Raw genomic sequence first — 17386 nt, forward strand, 5'->3', positions numbered from 1 at the left:
ATTGGGGCGGTATCGTCTGGATATATTGGGGCGGTATCGTCTGGATATATTGGGGCGGTATGGTCTGTATCTATTGGAGCGGTATGGTCTGGATATATTGGGGCGGTATCGTCTGGATCTGTTGGGGCGGTATCGTCTGGATATATTGGGGCGGCATCGTCTGGATATATTGGGGCGGTATCGTCTGAATCTAATGGGGCGGAATCGTCTGGATCTGTTGGGGCGGTATCGTCTGGATATATGGTGGCGGCATCGTCTGGATATATTGGGGCGGCATCGTCTGGATCTATTGGGGCGTTATCGTCTGGATCTAATGGGGCGGTATCGTCTGGATCTGTTGGGGCGGTATCGTCTGGATATGTTGGGGCGGCATCGTCTGGATATGTTGGGGCGGCATCGTCTGGATATATTGGGGCGGTATCCTCTGGATCTATTGGGGCGGTATGGTCTGGATAAATTGGGCCGGTATAGTCTGTATCTATTGGAGCGGTATTGTCTGGATATAACGGGGCGGTATCGTCTGGATCTGTTGGGGCGGTATGGTCTGGATATATTGGGGCGGTATCGTCTGTATCTATTGGAGCGGTATTGTCTGGATATATCGGGGCGGTATGGTCTGTATCTATTGGAGCGGTATCATCTGGATATATTGGGGCGGTATCGTCTGGATATATTGGGGCGGTATCGTCTGGATCTGTTGGGGCGGTATGGTCTGGATCTAATGGGGCGGTATCGTCTGGATCTGTTGGGGTGGCATCGTCTGGATCTAATGGGGCGGTATCGTCTGGATATGTTGGGGCGGCATCGTCTGGATATATTGGAGCGGCATCATCTGGATCTATTGGAGCGGTATCGTCTGGATCTATTGGGGCGGTATGGTCTGGATATATTGGGGCGGTATCGTCTGTATCTATTGGAGCGGTATTGTCTGGATATATCGGGGCGGTATGGTCTGTATCTATTGGAGCGGTATCATCTGGATATATTGGGGCGGTATGGTCTGGATATGTTGGGGCGGTATCATCTGATATATTGGGGCGGTATCGTCTGGATATATTGGGGCGGTATCATCTGATCTATTGGGGCGGTATGTTCTGGATATATTGGGGCGGTATGGTCTGGATATATTGGGGCGGTATCGTCTGGATCTATTGGGGCGGTATCGTCTGGATCTATTGGGGCGGTATCGTCTGGATCTATTGGGGCGGTATGGTCTGGATATATTGGGGCGGTATCGTCTGCATACATTGGGGCGGTATGGTCTGGATATATTGGGGCGGTATCGTCTGGATATATTGGAGTGGTATGGTCTGGATATATTGGGGCGGTATGGTCTGTATCTATTGGAGCGGTATGGTCTGGATATATTGGGGCGGTATGGTCTGTATCTATTGGAGCGGTATCATCTGGATATATTGGGGCGGTATCGTCTGGATCTGTTGGGGCGGTATCGTTTGGATATATTGGGGCGGCATCGTCTAGATATATTGGGGCGGCATCGTCTGGATCTAATGGGGCGGTATCGTCTGGATCTGTTGGGGCGGTATCGTCTGGATATGTTGGGGCGGCATCGTCTGGATATATTGGGGCGGTATCATCTGGATCTATTGGGGCGGTATCGTCTGGATATATTGGGGCGGTATCGTCTGGGTCTATTGGGGCGATATCGTCTGTATCTAATGGGGCGGTATCGTCTGGATCTGTTGGGGCGGTATCGTCTGGATCTAATGGGGCGGCATCGTCTGGATCTATTGGGGCGGTATCGTCTGGATATATTGGAGCGGCATCATCTGGATATATTGGGGCGGTATCGTCTGGATATATTGGGGCGTCATCATCTGGATATATTGGGGCTGTATCGTCTGGATCTATTGGGGCGGTATCGTCTGGATATATTGGGGCGGTATCGTCTGGATCTATTGGGGCGGTATCGTCTGGATCTATTGGGGCGGTATCGTCTGGATCTATTGGGGCGGTATGGTCTGGATATATTGGGGCGGTATCGTCTGGATACATTGGGGCGGTATGGTCTGGATATATTGGGGCGGTATCGTCTGGATATATTGGGGCGGTATCGTCTGGATATATTGGAGTGGTATGGTCTGGATATATTGGGGCGGTATGGTCTGTATCTATTGGAGCGGTATGGTCTGGATATATTGGGGCGGTATGGTCTGTATCTATTGGAGCGGTATCATCTGGATATATTGGGGCGGTATCGTCTGGATCTGTTGGGGCGGTATCGTTTGGATATATTGGGGCGGCATCGTCTAGATATATTGGGGCGGCATCGTCTGGATCTAATGGGGCGGTATCGTCTGGATCTGTTGGGGCGGTATCGTCTGGATATGTTGGGGCGGCATCGTCTGGATATATTGGGGCGGTATCATCTGGATCTATTGGGGCGGTATCGTCTGGATATATTGGGGCGGTATCGTCTGGGTCTATTTGGGCGATATCGTCTGTATCTAATGGGGCGGTATCGTCTGGATCTGTTGGGGCGGTATCGTCTGGATCTAATGGGGCGGCATCGTCTGGATCTATTGGGGCGGTATCGTCTGGATATATTGGAGCGGCATCATCTGGATATATTGGGGCGGTATCGTCTGGATATATTGGGGCGTCATCATCTGGATATATTGGGGCTGTATCGTCTGGATCTATTGGGGCGGTATCGTCTGGATATATTGGGGCGGTATCGTCTGGATCTATTGGGGCGGTATCGTCTGGATATATTGGAGCGGTATCATCTGGATATATTGGGGCGGTATCGTCTGGATATATTGGGGCGGTATCGTCTAGATATATTGGGGCGGTATCGTCTGGATCTGTTGGGGCGGTATCGTCTGGATATATTGGGGCGTCATCATCTGGATATATTGGGGCGGTATCGTCTGGATATATTGTGGCGGTATCGTCTGTATCTATTGGGACGGCATCGTCTGTATCTATTTGGGCGGTATCGTCTGGATATATTGGGGCGTCATCATCTGGATATATTGGGGCGGTATCGTCTGGATCTATTGGGGCGGTATCGTCTGGATATATTGGGGCGGTATCGTCTGGATCTATTGGGGCGGTATCGTCTGGATATATTGGAGCGGTATCATCTGGATATATTGGGGCGGTATCGTCTGGATATATTGGGGCGGTATCGTCTGGATATATTGGGGCGGTATCGTCTAGATATATTGGGGCGGTATCGTCTGGATCTGTTGGGGCGGTATCGTCTGGATATATTGGGGCGTCATCATCTGGATATATTGGGGCGGTATCGTCTGGATATATTGTGGCGGTATCGTCTGTATCTATTGGGGCGGCATCGTCTGTATCTATTTGGGCGGTATCGTCTGTATCTATTGTGGCGGTATGGTCTGTATCTATTGGGGCGGTATGGTCTGGATATATTGGAGCGGTATCATCTGGATTTATTGGGGCGGTATGGTCTGTATCTATTGGAGCGGTATCATCTGGATATATTGGGGCGGTATGGTCTGGATATATTGGGGCGGTATTGTCTGGATATATTGGGGCGGTATGGTCTGTATCTATTGGAGCGGTATCATCTGGATATATTGGGGCGGTATCTTCTGGATATATTGGGGCGGTATCGTCTGGATATATTGGGGCGGTATGGTCTGTATCTATTGGAGCGGTATGGTCTGGATATATTGGGCGGTATCGTCTGGATCTGTTGGGGCGGTATCGTCTGGATATATTGGGGCGGCATCGTCTGGATATATTGGGGCGGTATCGTCTGGATCTAATGGGGCGGTATCGTCTGGATCTGTTGGGGCGGTATCGTCTGGATATATTGGGGCGGCATCGTCTGGATATATTGGGGCGGCATCGTCTGGATTTATTGGGGCGGCATCGTCTGGATCTAATGGGGCGGTATCGTCTGGATCTATTGGGGCGGCATCGTCTGGATCTAATGGGGCGGTATGGTCTGGATCTATTGGGGCGGTATGGTCTGGATATATTGGGGCGGTATGGTCTGTATCTATTGGAGCGGTATCATCTGGATATATTGGGGCGGTATGGTCTGTATCTATTGGAGCGATATCATCTGGATATATTGGGGCGGTATCGTCTGGATATATTGGGGCGGTATCGTCTGTATCTAATGGGGCGGTATCGTCTGGATCTGTTGGGGCGGTATCGTCTGGATCTAATGGGGCGGCATCGTCTGGATCTATTGGGGCGGTATCGTCTGGATATATTGGGGCGGCATCGTCTGGATATATTGGGGCGGTATCGTCTGGATATATTGGGGCGTCAACATCTGGATATATTGGAGCGGTATCGTCTGGATATATTGGGGCGGTATCGTCTGGATATATTGGGGCGGTATGGTCTGGATCTATTGGGGCGGTATGGTCTGGATATATTGGAGCGGTGTCGTCTGGATATATTGGGGCGGCATCGTCTGGATATATTGGGGCGTCAACATCTGGATATATTGGAGCGGTATCGTCTTGATATATTGGGGCGGTATCATCTGGATATATTGGGGCGGTATGGTCTGTATCTATTGGAGCGGTATGGTCTGGATTTATTGGGGCGGTATGGTCTGTATCTATTGGAGCGGTATCATCTGGATATATTGGGGCGGTATGGTCTGGATATACTGGGGCGGTATGGTCTGGATATATTGGGGCGGTATCGTCTGGATCTATTGGGGCGGTATTGTCTGGATCTATTGGGGCGGCATCTTCTGGATCTAATGGGGCGGTATCTTCTGGATCTGTTGGGGCGGTATCGTCTGGATCTGTTGGGGCGGTATCGTCTGGATATGTTGGGGCGGCATCGTCTTGATATGTTGGGGCGGCATCGTCTGGATATATTGGGGCGGTATCGTCTGGATATATTGGGGCGGCATCGTCTGGATATATTGGGGCGGTATGGTCTGTATCTATTGGGGCGGTATGGTCTGGATAAATTGGGGCGGTATAGTCTGTATCTATTGGAGCGGTATTGTCTGGATATAACGGGGCGGTATCGTCTGGATCTGTTGGGGCGGTATCGTCTGGATATATTGGGGCGTCATCATCTGGATATATTGGGGCGGTATGGTCTGGATATATTGGGGCGGTATGGTCTGTATCTATTGGAGCGGTATCATCTGGATATATTGGGGCGGTATGGTCTGGATATATTGGGGCGGTATTGTCTGGATATATTGGGGATCGGTATGGTCTGTATCTATTGGAGCGGTATTATCTGGATATATTGGGGCGTTATCGTCTGGATATATTGGGGCGGTATGGTATGTATCTATTGGAGCGGTATGGTCTGGATATATTGGGGCGGTATCGTCTGGATCTGTTGGGGCGGTATCGTCTGGATATATTGGGGCGGTATCGTCTGGATCTGTTGGGGCTGTATCGTCTGGATATATTGGGGCGGCATCGTCTGGATATATGGGAGCGGCATCATCTGGATCTATTGGGGCGGCATCGTCTGGATCTAATGGGGCGGCATCGTCTGGATATATTGGAGCGGCATCATCTGGATCTATTGGAGCGGTATCGTCTGGATCTATTGGGGTGGTATGGTCTGGATATATTGGGGCGGTATCGTCTGTATCTATTGGAGCGGTATTGTCTGGATATATCGGGGCGGTATGGTCTGTATCTATTGGAGCGGTATCATCTGGATATATTGGGGCGGTATGGTCTGTATCTATTGGAGCGGTATGGTCTGGATATATTGGGGCGGTATGATCTGGATCTATTGGAGCGGTATCATCTGGATATATTGGGGCGGTATGGTCTGGATATATTGGGGCGGTATTGTCTGGATATGTTGGGGCGGCATCGTCTTGATATGTTGGGGCGGCATCGTCTGGATATATTGGGGCGGTATCGTCTGGATATATTGGGGCGGTATCGTCTGGATATATTGGGGCGGTATGGTCTGTATCTATTGGGGCGGTATGGTCTGGATAAATTGGGGCGGTATAGTCTGTATCTATTGGAGCGGTATTGTCTGGATATAACGGGGCGGTATCGTCTGGATCTGTTGGGGCGGTATCGTCTGGATATATTGGGGCGTCATCATCTGGATATATTGGGGCGGTATGGTCTGGATATATTGGGGCGGTATGGTCTGTATCTATTGGAGCGGTATCATCTGGATATATTGGGGCGGTATGGTCTGGATATATTGGGGCGGTATTGTCTGGATATATTGGGGATCGGTATGGTCTGTATCTATTGGAGCGGTATTATCTGGATATATTGGGGCGTTATCGTCTGGATATATTGGGGCGGTATGGTATGTATCTATTGGAGCGGTATGGTCTGGATATATTGGGGCGGTATCGTCTGGATCTGTTGGGGCGGTATCGTCTGGATATATTGGGGCGGTATCGTCTGGATCTGTTGGGGCTGTATCGTCTGGATATATTGGGGCGGCATCGTCTGGATATATGGGAGTGGCATCATCTGGATCTATTGGGGCGGCATCGTCTGGATCTAATGGGGCGGCATCGTCTGGATATATTGGAGCGGCATCATCTGGATCTATTGGAGCGGTATCGTCTGGATCTATTGGGGTGGTATGGTCTGGATATATTGGGGCGGTATCGTCTGTATCTATTGGAGCGGTATTGTCTGGATATATCGGGGCGGTATGGTCTGTATCTATTGGAGCGGTATCATCTGGATATATTGGGGCGGTATGGTCTGTATCTATTGGAGCGGTATGGTCTGGATATATTGGGGCGGTATGATCTGGATCTATTGGAGCGGTATCATCTGGATATATTGGGGCGGTATCGTCTGGATATATTGGGGCGGTATCGTCTGGATCTGTTGGGGCGGTATGGTCTGGATCTAATGGGGCGGTATCGTCTGGATCTGTTGGGGTGGCATCGTTTAGATATATTGGGGCGGCATCGTCTGGATCTAATGGGCGGTATCGTCTGGATATGTTGGGGCGGCATCATCTGGATATATTGGAGCGGCCTCATCTGGATCTATTGGAGCGGTATCGTCTGGATCTATTGGGGCGGTATGGTCTGGATATATTGGGGCGGTATCGTCTGTATCTATTGGAGCGGTATCATCTGGATATTAATTGGGCGGTATGGTCTGTATCTATTGGAGCGGTATGGTCTGGATATATTGGGGCGTTATGGTCTGGATATATTGGGGCGGTATGGTCTGGATATGTTGGGGCGGTATCATCTGATATATTGGGGCGGTATCGTCTGGATATATTGGGGCGGTATCATCTGATCTATTGGGGCGGTATGGTCTGGATATATTGGGGCGGTATGGTCTGGATATATTGGGGCGGTATCGTCTGGATCTATTGGGGCGGTATCGTCTGGATCTATTGGGGCGGTATTGTCTGGATCTATTGGGGCGGTATGGTCTGGATATATTGGGGCGGTATCGTCTGGATACATTGGGGCGGTATGGTCTGGATATATTGGGGCGGTATCGTCTGGATATATTGGGGCGGTATCGTCTGGATCTGTTGGGGCGGTATCGTTTGGATATATTGGGGCGGCATCGTCTAGATATATTGGGGCGGCATCGTCTGGATCTAATGGGGCGGTATCGTCTGGATCTGTTGGGGCGGTATCGTCTGGATATGTTGGGGCGGCATCGTCTGGATATATTGGGGCGGTATCATCTGGATCTATTGGGGCGGTATCGTCTGGATATATTGGGGCGGTATCGTCTGGGTCTATTGGGGCGATATCGTCTGTATCTAATGGGGCGGTATCGTCTGGATCTGTTGGGGCGGTATCGTCTGGATCTAATGGGGCGGCATCGTCTGGATCTATTGGGGCGGTATCGTCTGGATATATTGGGGCGGCATCATCTGGATATATTGGGGCGGTATCGTCTGGATATATTGGGGCGTCATCATCTGGATATATTGGGGCGGTATCGTCTGGATCTATTGGGGCGGTATCGTCTGGATATATTGGGGCGGTATCGTCTGGATCTATTGGGGCGGTATCGTCTGGATATATTGGAGCGGTATCGTCTGGATATATTGGGGCGGTATCGTCTGGATATATTGGGGCGGTATCGTCTAGATATATTGGGGCGGTATCGTCTGGATCTGTTGGGGCGGTATCGTCTGGATATATTGGGGCGTCATCATCTGGATATATTGGGGCGGTATCGTCTGGATATATTGTGGCGGTATCGTCTGTATCTATTGGGACGGCATCGTCTGTATCTATTTGGGCGGTATCGTCTGGATATATTGGGGCGTCATCATCTGGATATATTGGGGCGGTATCGTCTGGATCTATTGGGGCGGTATCGTCTGGATATATTGGGGCGGTATCGTCTGGATCTATTGGGGCGGTATCGTCTGGATATATTGGAGCGGTATCATCTGGATATATTGGGGCGGTATCGTCTGGATATATTGGGGCGGTATCGTCTAGATATATTGGGGCGGTATCATCTGGATCTGTTGGGGCGGTATCGTCTGGATATATTGGGGCGTCATCATCTGGATATATTGGGGCGGTATCGTCTGGATATATTGTGGCGGTATCGTCTGTATCTATTGGGGCGGCATCGTCTGTATCTATTTGGGCGGTATCGTCTGTATCTATTGTGGCGGTATGGTCTGTATCTATTGGGGCGGTATGGTCTGGATCTATTGGAGCGGTATCATCTGGATTTATTGGGGCGGTATGGTCTGTATCTATTGGAGCGGTATCATCTGGATATATTGGGGCGGTATGGTCTGGATATATTGGGGCGGTATTGTCTGGATATATTGGGGCGGTATGGTCTGTATCTATTGGAGCGGTATCATCTGGATATATTGGGGCGGTATTGTCTGGATATATTGGGGCGGTATCGTCTGGATATATTGGGGCGGTATGGTCTCTATCTATTGGAGCGGTATGGTCTGGATATATTGGGGCGGTATCGTCTGGATCTGTTGGGGCGGTATCGTCTGGATATATTGGGGCGGCATCGTCTGGATATATTGGGGCGGTATCGTCTGGATCTAATGGGGCGGTATCGTCTGGATCTGTTGGGGCGGTATCGTCTGGATATATTGGGGCGGCATCGTCTGGATATATTGGGGCGGCATCGTCTGGATTTATTGGGGCGGCATCGTCTGGATCTAATGGGGCGGTATCGTCTGGATCTAATGGGGCGGTATGGTCTGGATCTATTGGGGCGGTATGGTCTGGATATATTGGGGCGGTATGGTCTGTATCTATTGGAGCGGTATCATCTGGATATATTGGGGCGGTATGGTCTGTATCTATTGGAGCGATATCACCTGGATATATTGGGGCTGTATCGTCTGGATATATTGGGGCGGTATCGTCTGTATCTAATGGGGCGGTATCGTCTGGATCTGTTGGGGCGGTATCGTCTGGATCTAATGGGGCGGCATCGTCTGGATCTATTGGGGCGGTATCGTCTGGATATATTGGGGCGGCATCGTCTGGATATATTGGGGCGGTATCGTCTGGATATATTGAGGCGTCAACATCTGGATATATTGGAGCGGTATCGTCTGGATATATTGGGGCGGTATCGTCTGGATATATTGGGGCGGTATGGTCTGGATCTATTGGGGCGGTATGGTCTGGATATATTGGAGCGGTGTCGTCTGGATATATTTGGGCGGCATCGTCTGGATATATTTGGGCGTCAACATCTGGATATATTGGAGCGGTATCGTCTGGATATATTGGGGCGGTATCATCTGGATATATTGGGGCGTTATGGTCTGTATCTATTGGAGCGGTATGGTCTGGATTTATTGGGGCGGTATGGTCTGTATCTATTGGAGCGGTATCATCTGGATATATTGGGGCGGTATGGTCTGGATATATTGGGGCGGTATGGTCTGGATATATTGGGGCGGTATCGTCTGGATCTATTGGGGCGGTATTGTCTGGATCTATTGGGGCGGCATCGTCTGGATCTAATGGGGCGGTATCGTCTGGATCTGTTGGGGCGGTATCGTCTGGATATGTTGGGGCGGCATCGTCTGGATATGTTGGGGCGGCATCGTCTGGATATATTGGGGCGGTATCGTCTGGATATATTGGGGCGGTATCGTCTGGATATATTGGGGCGGTATGGTCTGTATCAATTGGGGCGGTATGGTCTGGATAAATTGGGGCGGTATAGTCTGTATCTATTGGAGCGGTATTGTCTGGATATAACGGGGCGGTATCGTCTGGATCTGTTGGGGCGGTATCGTCTGGATATATTGGGGCGTCATCATCTGGATATATTGGGGCGGTATGGTCTGGAAATATTGGGGCGGTATGGTCTGTATCTATTGGAGCGGTATCATCTGGATATATTGGGGCGGTATGGTCTGGATATATTGGGGCGGTATTGTCTGGATATATTGGGGCGGTATGGTATGTATCTATTGGAGCGGTATGGTCTGGATATATTGGGGCGGTATCGTCTGGATCTGTTGGGGCGGTATCGTCTGGATATATTGGGGCGGTATCGTCTGGATCTGTTGGGGCTGTATCGTCTGGATATATTGGGGCGGCATCGTCTGGATATATGGGAGCGGCATCATCTGGATCTATTGGGGCGGCATCGTCTGGATCTAATAGGGCGGCATCGTCTGGATATATTGGAGCGGCATCATCTGGTTCTATTGGAGCGGTATCGTCTGGATCTATTGGGGCGGTATGGTCTGGATATATTGGGGCGGTATCGTCTGTATCTATTGGAGCGGTATTGTCTGGATATATCGGGGCGGTATGGTCTGTATCTATTGGAGCGGTATCATCTGGATATATTGGGGCGGTATGGTCTGTATCTATTGGAGCGGTATGGTCTGGATATATTGGGGCGGTATGGTCTGGATCTATTGGAGCGGTATCATCTGGATATATTGGGGCGGTATCGTCTGGATATATTGGGGCGGTATCGTCTGGATCTGTTGGCGCGGTATGGTCTGGATCTAATGGGGCGGTATCGTCTGGATCTGTTGGGGTGGCATCGTTTAGATATATTGGGGCGGCATCGTCTGGATCTAATGGGGCGGCATCGTCTGGATCTAATGGGGCGGTATCGTCTGGATATGTTGGGGCGGCATCATCTGGATCTATTGGAGCGGTATCGTCTGGATCTATTGGGGCGGTATGGTCTGGATATATTGGGGCGGTATCGTCTGTATCTATTGGAGCGGTATGGTCTGGATATATTGGGGCGTTATGGTCTGGATCTATTGGAGCGGTATCATCTGGATATTAATTGGGCGGTATGGTCTGGATATATTGGGGCGTTATGGTCTGGATATATTGGGGCGGTATCGTCTTGATCTATTGGGGCGGTATCGTCTGTATCTAATGGGGCGGTATCGTCTGGATCTGTTGGGGCGGTATCGTCTGGATCTAATGGGGCGGCATCGTCTGGATCTATTGGGGCGGTATGGTCTGGATATATTGGGGCGGCATCGTCTGGATATATTGGGGCGGTATCGTCTGGATATATTGGGGCATCAACATCTGGATATATTGGAGCTGTATCGTCTGGATCTATTGGGGCGGTATGGTCTGGATCTATTGGGGCGGTATGGTCTGTATCTATTGGAGCGGTATCATCTGGATATATTGGGGCGGTATGGTCTGGATCTATTTGGGCGGCATCGTCTGGATATATTGGGGCGGGATCGTCTGGATATATTGGGGCGGTATCGTCTGGATATATTGGGGCGGCATCGTCTGGATATATTGGGGCGGTATCGTCTGGATATATTGGGGCGGTATCGTCTTGATCTATTGGGGCGGTATCGTCTGTATCTAATGGGGCGGTATCGTCTGGATCTGTTGGGGCGGTATCTTCTGGATCTAATGGGGCGGCATCGTCTGGATCTATTGGGGCGGTATCGTCTGGATCTATTGGCGCGGTATCGTCTGGATATATTTGGGCGGCATCGTCTGGATCTATTGGGGCGGTATCGTCTGGATATATTGGGGCGGCATCGTCTGGATATATTGGGGCGGTATCGTCTGGATATATTGGGGCGGTATCGTCTGGATCTATTGGGGCGGTATCGTCTGGATATATTGGGGCGGTATCGTCTAGATCTATTGGGGCGGTATCGTCTGGATATATTGGAGCGGTATCATCTGGATATATTGGGGCGGTATCGTCTGGATATATTGGGGCGGTATCGTCTAGATATATTGGGGCGGTATCGTCTGGATCTGTTGGTTGCGGTATCGTCTGGATATATTGGGGCGTCATCATCTGGATATATTGGGGCGGTATCTTCTGGATATATTGTGGCGGTATCGTCTGTATCTATTGGGGCGGCATCGTCTGTATCTATTTGGGCGGTATCGTCTGGATATATTGGGGCGTCATCATCTGGATATATTGGGGCGGTATCCTCTGGATCTATTGGGGCGGTATCGTCTGGATATATTGGGGCGGTATCGTCTGGATCTATTGGGGCGGTATCGTCTGGATATATTGGAGCGGTATCATCTGGATATATTGGGGCAGTATCGTCTGGATATATTGGGGCGGTATCGTCTAGATATATTGGGGCGGTATCGTCTGGATCTGTTGGGGCGGTATCGTCTGGATATATTGGGGCGTCATCATCTGGATATATTGGGGCGGTATCGTCTGGATTTATTGTGGCGGTATCGTCTGTATCTATTGGGGCGGCATCGTCTGTATCTATTTGGGCGGTATCGTCTGTATCTATTGTGGCGGTATGGTCTGTATCTATTGGGGCGGTATGGTCTGGATCTTTTGGAGCGGTATCATCTGGATTTATTGGGGCGGTATGGTCTGTATCTATTGGAGCGGTATCATCTGGATATATTGGGGCGGTATGGTCTGGATATATTGGGGCGGTATTGTCTGGATATATTGGGGCGGTATGGTCTCTATCTATTGGAGCGGTATCATCTGGATATATTGGGGCGGTATCGTCTGGATATATTGGGGCGGTATCGTCTGGATATATTGGGGCGGTATGGTCTGTATCTATTGGAGCGGTATGGTCTGGATATATTGGGGCGGTATCGTCTGGATCTGTTGGGGCGGTATCGTCTGGATATATTGGGGTGGCATCGTCTGGATATATTGGGGCGGTATCGTCTGGATCTAATGGGGCGGAATCGTCTGGATCTGTTGGGGCGGTATCGTCTGGATATATTGGGGCGGCATCGTCTGGATATATTGGGGCGGCATCGTCTGGATCTATTGGGGCGGCATCGTCTGGATCTAATGGGGCGGTATCGTCTGGATCTATTGGGGCGGCATCGTCTTGATCTAATGGGGCGGTATGGTCTGGATCTATTGGGGCGGTATGGTCTGGATATATTGGGGCGGTATGGTCTGTATCTATTGGAGCGGTATCATCTGGATATATTGGGGCGGTATGGTCTGTATCTATTGGAGCGATATCATCTGGATATATTGGGGCGGTATCGTCTGTATCTAATGGGGCGGTATCGTCTGGATCTGTTGGGGCGGTATCGTCGGGATCTAATGGGGCGGCATCGTCTGGATCTATTGGGGCGGTATCGTCTGGATATATTGGGGCGGCATCGTCTGGATATATTGGGGCGGTATCGTCTGGATATATTGGGGCGTCAACATCTGGATATATTGGAGCGGTATCGTCTGGATATATTGGGGCGGTATCGTCTGGATATATTGGGGCGGTATGGTCTGGATCTATTGGGGCGGTATGGTCTGGATATATTGGAGCGGTGTCTTCTGGATATATTGGGGCGGCATCGTCTCGATATATTGGGGCGTCAACATCTGGATATATTGGAGCGGTATCGTCTGGATATATTGGGGCGGTATCATCTGGATATATTGGGGCGGTATGGTCTGTATCTATTGGAGCGGTATGGTCTGGATTTATTGGGGCGGTATGGTCTGTATCTATTGGAGCGGTATCATCTGGATATATTGGGGCAGTATGGTCTGGATATATTGGGGCGGTATGGTCTGGATATATTGGGGCGGTATCGTCTGGATCTATTGGGGCGGTATTGTCTGGATCTATTGGGGCGGCATCGTCTGGATCTAATGGGGCGGTATCGTCTGGATATGTTGGGGCGGCATCGTCTGGACATGTTGGGGCGGCATCGTCTGGATATATTGGGGCGGTATCCTCTGGATCTATTGGGGCGGTATCCTCTGGATCTATTGGGGCGATATCGTCTGGATATATTGGGGCGGTATGGTATGGATCTATTGGGGCGGTATCGTCTGGATCTGTTGGGGCGGTATCGTCTGGATCTAATGGGGCGGTATCGTCTCGATCTGTTGGGGCGGTATCGTCTGGATATGTTGGGGCGGCATCGTCTGGATATGTTGGGGCGGCATCGTCTGGATATATTGGGGCGGTATCCTCTGGATCTATTGGGGCGGTATCGTCTGGATATATTGGGGCGGTATGGTATGGATCTATTGGGGCGGTATCGTCTGGATCTGTTGGGGCGGTATCGTCTGGATATGTTGGGGCGGCATCGTCTGGATATACTGGGGCGGTATCGTCTGGATATATTGGGGCGGTATCATCTGGATCTATTGGGGCGGTATGGTCTGTATCTATTGGGGCGGTATGGTCTGGATAAATTGGGGCGGTATAGTCTGTATCTATTGGAGCGGTATTGTCTGGATATAACGGGGCGGTATCGTCTGGATCTGTTGGGGCGGTATCGTCTGGATATATTGGGGCGTCATCATCTGGATATATTGGGGCGGTATGGTCTGGATATATTGGGGCGGTATGGTCTGTATCTATTGGAGCGGTATCATCTGGATATATTGGGGCGGTATGGTCTGGATATATTGGGGCGGTATTGTCTGGATATATTGGGGCGGTATGGTCTGTATCTATTGGAGCGGTATTATCTGGATATATTGGGGCGTTATCGTCTGGATATATTGGGGCGGTATGGTATGTATCTATTGGAGCGGTATGGTCTGGATATATTGGGGCGGTATCGTCTGGATCTGTTGGGGCGGTATCGTCTGGATATATTGGGGCGGTATCGTCTGGATCTGTTGGGGCTGTATCGTCTGGATATATTGGGGCGGCATCGTCTGGATATATGGGAGCGGCATCATCTGGATCTATTGGGGCGGCATCGTTTGGATCTAATGGGGCGGTATCGTCTGTATCTATTGGAGCGGTATGGTCTTGAAATATTGGGGCGTTATGGTCTGGATCTATTGGAGCGGTATCATCTGGATATTAATTGGGCGGTATCGTCTGGATATATTGGGGCGGTATCGTCTTGATCTATTGGGGCGGTATCGTCTGTATCTAATGGGGCGGTATCGTCTGGATCTGTTGGGGCGGTATCGTCTGGATCTAATGGGGCGGCATCGTCTGGATCTATTGGGGCGGTATCGTCTGGATATATTGGGGCGGCATCGTCTGGATATATTGGGGCGGTATCGTCTGTATATATTGGGGCGTCAACATCTGGATATATTGGAGCTGTATCGTCTGGATATATTGGGGCGGTATGGTCTGGATCTATTGGGGCGGTATGGTCTGTATCTATTGGAGCGGTATCATCTGGATATATTGGGGCGGTATGGTCTGGATCTATTGGGGCGGCATCGTCTGGATATATTGGGGCGGGATCGTCTGGATATATTGGGGCGGTATCGTCTGGATATATTGGGGCGGCATCGTCTGGATATATTGGGGCGGTATCGTCTGGATATATTGGGGCGGTATCGTCTTGATCTATTGGGGCGGTATCGTCTGTATCTAATGGGGCGGTATCGTCTGGATCTGTTGGGGCGGTATCGTCTGGATCTAATGGGGCGGCATCGTCTGGATCTATTGGGGCGGTATCGTCTGGATATATTGGGGCGGCATCGTCTGGATATATTGGGACGGTATCGTCTTGATATATTGGGGCGTCAACATCTGGATATATTGGAGCTGTATCGTCTGGATCTATTGGGGCGGTATGGTCTGGATCTATTGGGGCGGTATGGTCTGTATCTATTGGAGCGGTATCATCTGGATATATTGGGACGGTATGGTCTGGATCTATTGTGGCGGTATCGTCTGGATATATTGGGGCGGTATCGTCTGGATCTATTGGGGCGGTATTTTCTGGATCTATTGGGGCGGCATCGTCTGGATCTAATGGGGCGGTATCGTCTGGATCTGTTGGGGCGGTATCGTCTGGATATGTTGGGGCGGCATCGTCTGGATATGTTGGGGCGGCATCGTCTGGATATATTTGGGCGGTATCCTCTGGATCTATTGGGGCGGTATGGTATGGATCTATTGGGGCGGTATGGTATGGATCTATTGGGGCGGTATCGTCTGGATCTGTTGGGGCGGTATCGTCTGGATATGTTGGGGCGGCATCGTCTGGATATATTGGGGCGGTATCCTCTGGATCTATTGGGGCGGTATCGTCTGGATATATTTGGGCGGTATGGTCTGGATCTATTGGGGCGGCATCGTCTGGATATATTGGGGCGGGATCGTCTGGATATATTGGGGCGGTATCGTCTGGATATATTGGGGCGGCATCGTCTGGATATATTGGGGCGGTATCGTCTGGATATATTGGGGCGGCGTCGTCTGGATATATTGGGGCGGTATCGTCTGGATATGTTGGGGCGGCATCGTCTGGATATATTGGGGCGGTATCGTCTGGATATATTGGGGCGGTATCGTCTGGATATATTGGGGCGGTATCGTCTGGATATATTGGGGCGGGATCGTCTGGATATTTTGGGGCGGTATGGTCTGGATGTATTGGGGCGGGATCGTCTGGATATATTGGGGCGGTATCATCTGGATATATTGGGGCGGTATCGTCTGGATATATTGGGGCGGTATCGTCTGGATATATTGGGGCGGTATCGTCTGGATATATTGGGGCGGTATCGTCTGGATATATTGGGGCGGTATCGTCTGGATATATTGGGGCGGGATCGTCTGGATATATTGGGGCGGTATGGTCTGGATATATTGGGGCGGTATCGTCTGTATATATTTGGGCGATATCATCTGGATCAATTGGTAGGGAACATTGCTTTAAGTAAATTTAAATAGTGCTATAGCGCTGAACTTCAGCGATACGATACTCAATCTCTCTTCATCCTTCACTCTCATCTCATCTTCTTCCTCTCTCACTCGCTCTCTCTCATATCTCTCTTTCTTTCTCTCTCCATTACCCTCTCTCAAATTAAAACAATCAACGTGTATTGGCCCTGTACACAGATTTGCAGATGTTATCTCAGGTGCAGTGAAATGCTTGTGTTTCTAGCTCCAACAGTGCAGTAATATCTAGCAATACAATAACACCCCCCCCCCCCCCTTCCAAACATTTACATAAATAAGAAATATCAGAACGAGCAATGGCAGAGTCTGGAATAGAAGTAAA

At 50.2% G+C, this 17386-nt stretch overlaps 1 protein-coding gene across 3 annotated transcripts in view; it reads left to right on the forward strand.

Annotated features, from left to right (window-relative positions):
• raver2 (ribonucleoprotein, PTB-binding 2) overlaps positions 1–17386 on the forward strand; it is a 297302-nt gene that overhangs the window by 272236 nt on the left and 7680 nt on the right. The gene's annotated exons all lie outside the window — the stretch shown is intronic.

Source organism: Salvelinus fontinalis, chromosome 14, assembly GCF_029448725.1.
Source record: "Salvelinus fontinalis isolate EN_2023a chromosome 14, ASM2944872v1, whole genome shotgun sequence".
Classification (NCBI taxonomy): domain Eukaryota; kingdom Metazoa; phylum Chordata; class Actinopteri; order Salmoniformes; family Salmonidae; genus Salvelinus; species Salvelinus fontinalis.